We start from the raw sequence: 5,839 nt of genomic DNA on the forward strand, positions 1-5,839 counted from the left end.
ACGATTTAGCTTTACATTTTACATTCTGTTTACATGCACAGCAAACGCAATAGATGGTTACATTTTGAGTTTCTTAATTCTTTATTATAATTATTTTTAAGCTATGTATTTGTAATAAATAATGAAAACTAGAGATGTGGGGAATTAGTGGGGAATATGAACTTTGTTCTCCTTGAATTTGGGGATATTAACAGTGATTTTTGGGGATTTTGAACAATTGGCATTGGCAACGCTGTTTCTAACACAAAGTAAAAATATATTTCTAACTAATTCACAAACTAATAAGAGATACTACGTAACTAATTTGAGTAATTTGTGCTGGCGAGGGCCTACTCTTCACATATTTTAATATTATCTTATTTTAAAACCTATTTTTGTGTTGTGGTTGTGCTGTGCTCTCATATTCTCTTTACGAATTATGAAGTGAAGTATGTTATGTGCTAAAAACGGTGGTCCGCTTGTATGTTTATCTAAAAATTGTTAAATAATTAGTCAAGGTAAAAGTAGTGGCAAGGTAAATGTTCATTTTTATCACTTAAAATCAGTTAATACATAAATTCTTTCATAGCTATAGGTGTTCCATAAAAACGTAAACTTTCCTTTTTCGTTGACCTTCTTCCATGGCACAGTACTTGGTGAACTAGGTTCGTTTCCTTGGTGTAATGCCTACTTGCCTGTCGGGCTTCGCAGGGGACAGTTTCGCATAATTTTTGTTTCATGTCATGCTTTTAATATATAGATATAATCTAGACCTCTACTAAAATTATACAGGGATATTTGTAAACTACTTACAACCTTGCAGAACGATATTAACATAATAAATGACCACTTTTGTTCTATGACTTAATAAAAATGTACAAAGTAACAATATTTTAATAGGTCTCCCTAAAAGTCTAAATGGTGATATCTCTGTGCAGTAACAAAATAAAGCATGTGGGAGGAGTTGTTAGACTAGTTATACCAAATACACTTCTAAACAGTTTCAGATAGTACAAAACCTCAAAAGTTTATTTTTGATAAATTCATTGTTTTCTAAAAAGTCATGGAGCAAAAGTTTTTGTTTATAATGTTAGTAGTTAGTAATATAGTCCTACGAGGTTGTTAGTATTTTACAAATAACCCAGTATAAGAAAATTTTAATTATATATTATATTAGACAACTTCACATACATTGCTCTGATCCCAAAGTAAGTAGCTAAAGCACTTGTGTTATGGAAATCGGAAACAATGACGGTACCACAAACACCTACACCCGAGACAATATAGAAAAGTTTGTTTCTACACTGACCCAGCTAGGGATCGAATCCGGGATCTCAGAGATGGTGACATCATGAAAACCAGTGTGCAACCTTTTTGATCATGGAGGCCCTCAAAATTGTATCTTAATACAGGGTGAAGAGTACAAAATCACACTTACAATTTAATTCAGAATGCCTAATGGTATCCATTTATACCGTTTTGTGTAGAATAATGTAAAATAAATAAAAAAGAAGTTAAAATACATTCTACTCTTTGTCATTAGAGATAATAACAGTCCAAAATACCTTGATGTACTGTGACAGTACCATAGAGACAATAAAATACTGTAATAATAATTTATTTATTGTACATAAAAAATAGAAACATGTCACATGGCATAGATTACAACTAAACAGGTTTTGTACAAGTGTCTAAGGTGGAGGCGATACTTCCATCCCTGAGCTAGGTGGTAACCTGTGTATTAGGGGTTAGGTCAATTATTTGTAAAGTGATATAATGTCATGTCCCACACGCAAAATAGGCGCTTTGTCGTCGTGTTGCGGATACCAGCCCGTTGCACCAAGTACCAAGTACCAAGTAATGTCATGTCATTCAGTTCCTACTCTGGTTTATAAAAAAACCTTATCTTTGGCTAAGCAAAAATGGTTGATGGGATTAGCAAGTTTCTTGTAATTACAAAATGAACCTAAGGTTATAGGAGTAGTATTAGCCTTTTTTTACTTAGCAAAATTAAAGTTTGTGTTACAAATCTCAGCCATAATCATCAATGGTCGGAAAAAGGTGTTCCACATATATAGATACATGTCTAAATATAACTACAAGGAGCGACATAAAGTTGTTAAAACCACCAAATATTAATTAATTACTTTTTCAAAATAGAATTCCAGAAATGGTTTTACTGCATTATAGGACAAAACTACTGACCTTGGAAGTCGAAGTTGGATTCTAAAGTAATTCTAACGGTGCCATGTAAAAGAATGCAATAGATAACTGACCTTTTACCAAAGCAGAAAATAAAAAAGTAACGAGAATGGTCAGTCTCCGCCCTTACCTAGCTTCAGATACCACACCATATAGACGGTACAGCAAGTAAGCTGTCAGCGCGCCATTCCCTAAGGACAACTAACTGTAGCTATATCTACACATGTGTCTATATATGTGTAACCCCTTTTTTCGAATATTGATAATCATAATATGAAGTGCTTTTTGATAACTAAATGATTTATGGAATAACACCACTTACACTTATTTTAATATTCCATTAATTATATGATCTTAGTTGCAGTTGACACGATGGATGAAGACATTGATATTGAAGAACATGATTTACTAGATAACCCTTTAATAAAGTCAATATTTCCTGACATATCTGTCATTAAAAAAGAAATCGAATGTTATTATAATGCAGGTAAGTCAAATCTAAATTTATTTATTTTTTTAGTTAAAACTTTCACAATACTTTCTAATTCTAGGTGTATTTGTGGTGCATTTAGTGTAATGATTCTAAATGTGGGATTTGCTACCATAACTAATGTAGTGACTCATATTCAAATGCAGCAAGCAAAGTTTCCTTCCTACTACTTTAATTGCATAATCTATGACTGGAATCACTTGGTTGTTCCTCAGTCAATGTGCATGAAATTTGAAACTAGCACAAAAAACACAATTGTTGTGAAAAAGCCTAAATTTTTATTTTCAGTCTGTAATCTGAGATAATTATGGTCAAAGGTCACCATGTTAAGTCTATGGGGAGAATATTCAATTGTAAAATTTACGCGCGCAAATGTGCAGAACTGTGAAAAAAAAGGAAAGATTTCTGCGCTTCTATAGCGAATGAACATTCCGCCTGGTTTATTAGTGTCGCATCATCGTCACCTATTCAGTTCAAGAATTTGTTATTTTGATTTTAGGGACAGCCAATTCAACTATTAATGTTGACACACAAGTCTGTAGTACTTGTCCTCAAGATCCTACCATTGACAGTACAACACGGACCTCAGAAGTACCAGCAAGGTCACTTGACCCATTTCAAGATGGTGTGGACTCTGTAGAGATAAAGGGAGAAGTGACAGTTGATTTCACTGCTGCACCTGATCACATTGAAAAGTTTCATAACAACAAGATAATAGTAGGGACAAATCCAACCAAGGGTGTTTTTAATCAAGAACTATTGTCCCTAGTTGAAGCGAAAGTGTTATTACACAATATCTATTCATATTTAGAAAACAGTGGCCGATATTGTCATCAATGTTTAATATTGTTTCCTAATAAAATCACATTTGTATCTCACAGAAAATTAGTCCACACTAAAGCGTGTTATCAAAGTAAATGCTACATATGTAGTAAAAAATTCAATTACAGTGATATGCAATGTCATTTAACACATGTTCATCAAATCAAAATTAATACACAAATAAAATTAAAGAAAACACACAATTCACACAAGGAAAAAGCTTTATTACAGAAAAGGAACAGTAAGAATATTCATTTAAAAAATAAATTTGGAGAACAGGTGAGAACATTGAAATATGCAAATGCGTCGAAAGATAAAGAAAAAGTGAAAAAATGGTTTACCAGAAATAAAAGTAAGGGAAATTTAAACAATGTGGGTGGTGTACTTGTCCAAGGTACAGAGACTGAGACTAGTGAAACCTACACTTGTTTTCATTGCGAAATGCTCTTTGCTACACAGAAAGCTGTGATAGAGCATCTCTATACTATAATGCACGTAAAAAACATTAATAGTGAAATGTGCAAAAGAAAAAACCCAGATCATGAAAGTTTGATTAAAAGAGGAATCGTAAATTCCAGACACAAAAGCGTTAATAGAAATGCTACAAAAAACTTTAATCACATTAAAAATGCTAATGCCAAACAAAGCGTAAATACTAAAACAAAAAAACCAAATATCTTAAATAATTTGAATCCTTCTAAATATAAACTTGATACAAGTATGTATTTCAAATGCGATGTGTGTTCTTTTTATTTTAATAGCTCAAAGTTATGCTCTAGGCATTTGATAATGAAACATGCAGTGATAGGTGAAGAATTTAAAAAAAAGCCATTTGTTCCCAATTGTGTATTCTGTTTGGAAAAAATGGCAAATATTAAAGAGTATAACAATCATATAATTGATATGCATGGAATAAAGTACACTGAGAAGTTACTCAATGCTAAACAAATTTCAGAAAATGAGCAAGCAACAAATAATGAATCTGGATTTGTTTCATTTGCCTTAAAATCCACTTTATTTAAATGCACGCAATGTGATATACACTTTTTGTCTGCAAATACCGCTCAACGTCATGCTGAGCACATGGAATTGCTGATCAACTGGAAATGCAGCAAGTGTAATCGTATTTTTAAGAAGAATGATGAACTTTTACATGAGAATCAACATACATTTTCCAATACATTTATCGTACATGATTTAAGTCCATCTGCACTTTCCAGGGTTTTGTTCAATTGTTCGAAATGTGCTATACACTTTGCAGAGGAACAATTCTTGAATCACTACCGAATTTGTGGGATTGAAACGCCTATCGCAACCTACTGCAAATATTGTGATATTTTAATTGATGAGAGCACCTTTAAGTCGCATGCAATGATGCACAATCAAAAAGAACCCTTGAACTTTGTTACAATTGATACAGACGTTATATCAATCGAGCGTGAAAGTTCTTACGCCCCAAAGAGAAAAAGTATTGAGAAGGCTGAAACATCTACGACGAAAAAAAAACATGATATGGTTCATAATATGTTTAACTTATTCTGCTGTGATACATGCAATAGCTTTCTAAACAAACAAGATTACGACATTCATGTGAGAGCACAATGCGTAAAGTTAGAAAAAAATATTTGTAAAATTTGTGGACTCGTGTTTACAAACAGAAACTACTCAATGCATAAAGATTTACATTGTAAATTAGGATTTTTAAAAGTGCAAGATTTTACGTTCTGTGAAGTGAAAACCAAGAAACAAATTTGTCCTCCAGTGCCTGAATATTTGAAATGTAACTATTGCAAAGTCATATTTATTTCAGAATTTGTGTTATTGACTCATGACTGCAGTGAGGAAAATTTTTTGACGTGTCACATTTGTGAGGACAAACTTTCCGATGATGCTTTTAAATTACACATGTCTTTTCACTATTATTCAATAACCAACATTGTTAAAGATGATGGACAAAAGAGTGATTTATGTGTTAAAGAAAAATCTTCAATTAATTCACCTTGTTTAAAAGACCAGAGAAATTTTACCATGGGCGTATGTAAGCTTTCGAACGTGCAAAACAAATCAGACTCGAATTTAGCGACATATTCACGAGTTCCATCTTCTTCGAGTTCATTTGAATCTGGTTCTAAGACTTCTAGTGAAACTCATTGCAACCTGAGGAAATCATCGAAAATAAATTGCAATACTGATGTTAACGTTTCAAAATCACCTAATTCATCTATGGTAAAATCCGTGCAAAGCAGCTGCAGTACAGCAACGAAAATGCAACTTAAAAAGTCTAATGTAGAATTAGTTCCGATAATAATATATTCATGTGCAACTTGTGGCATCACGGTCGATACT

At 32.6% G+C, this 5,839-nt stretch overlaps 1 long non-coding RNA gene across 1 annotated transcript; it reads left to right on the forward strand.

Annotated features, from left to right (window-relative positions):
- Positions 1–373: 373 nt before the first annotated feature.
- LOC113233385 lies at positions 374–3,734 on the forward strand. The gene is made up of 3 exons (XR_003310690.1): positions 374–514; positions 2,540–2,668; positions 3,171–3,734. It is a non-coding gene; the product is annotated as an uncharacterized LOC113233385 (long non-coding RNA).
- The last annotated feature ends 2,105 nt before the right edge of the window (positions 3,735–5,839 follow it).

The sequence above is a fragment of the Hyposmocoma kahamanoa genome, unplaced genomic scaffold, assembly GCF_003589595.1.
Source record: "Hyposmocoma kahamanoa isolate Upper Pololo Valley unplaced genomic scaffold, ASM358959v1 78, whole genome shotgun sequence".
Lineage (NCBI taxonomy): Eukaryota > Metazoa > Arthropoda > Insecta > Lepidoptera > Cosmopterigidae > Hyposmocoma > Hyposmocoma kahamanoa.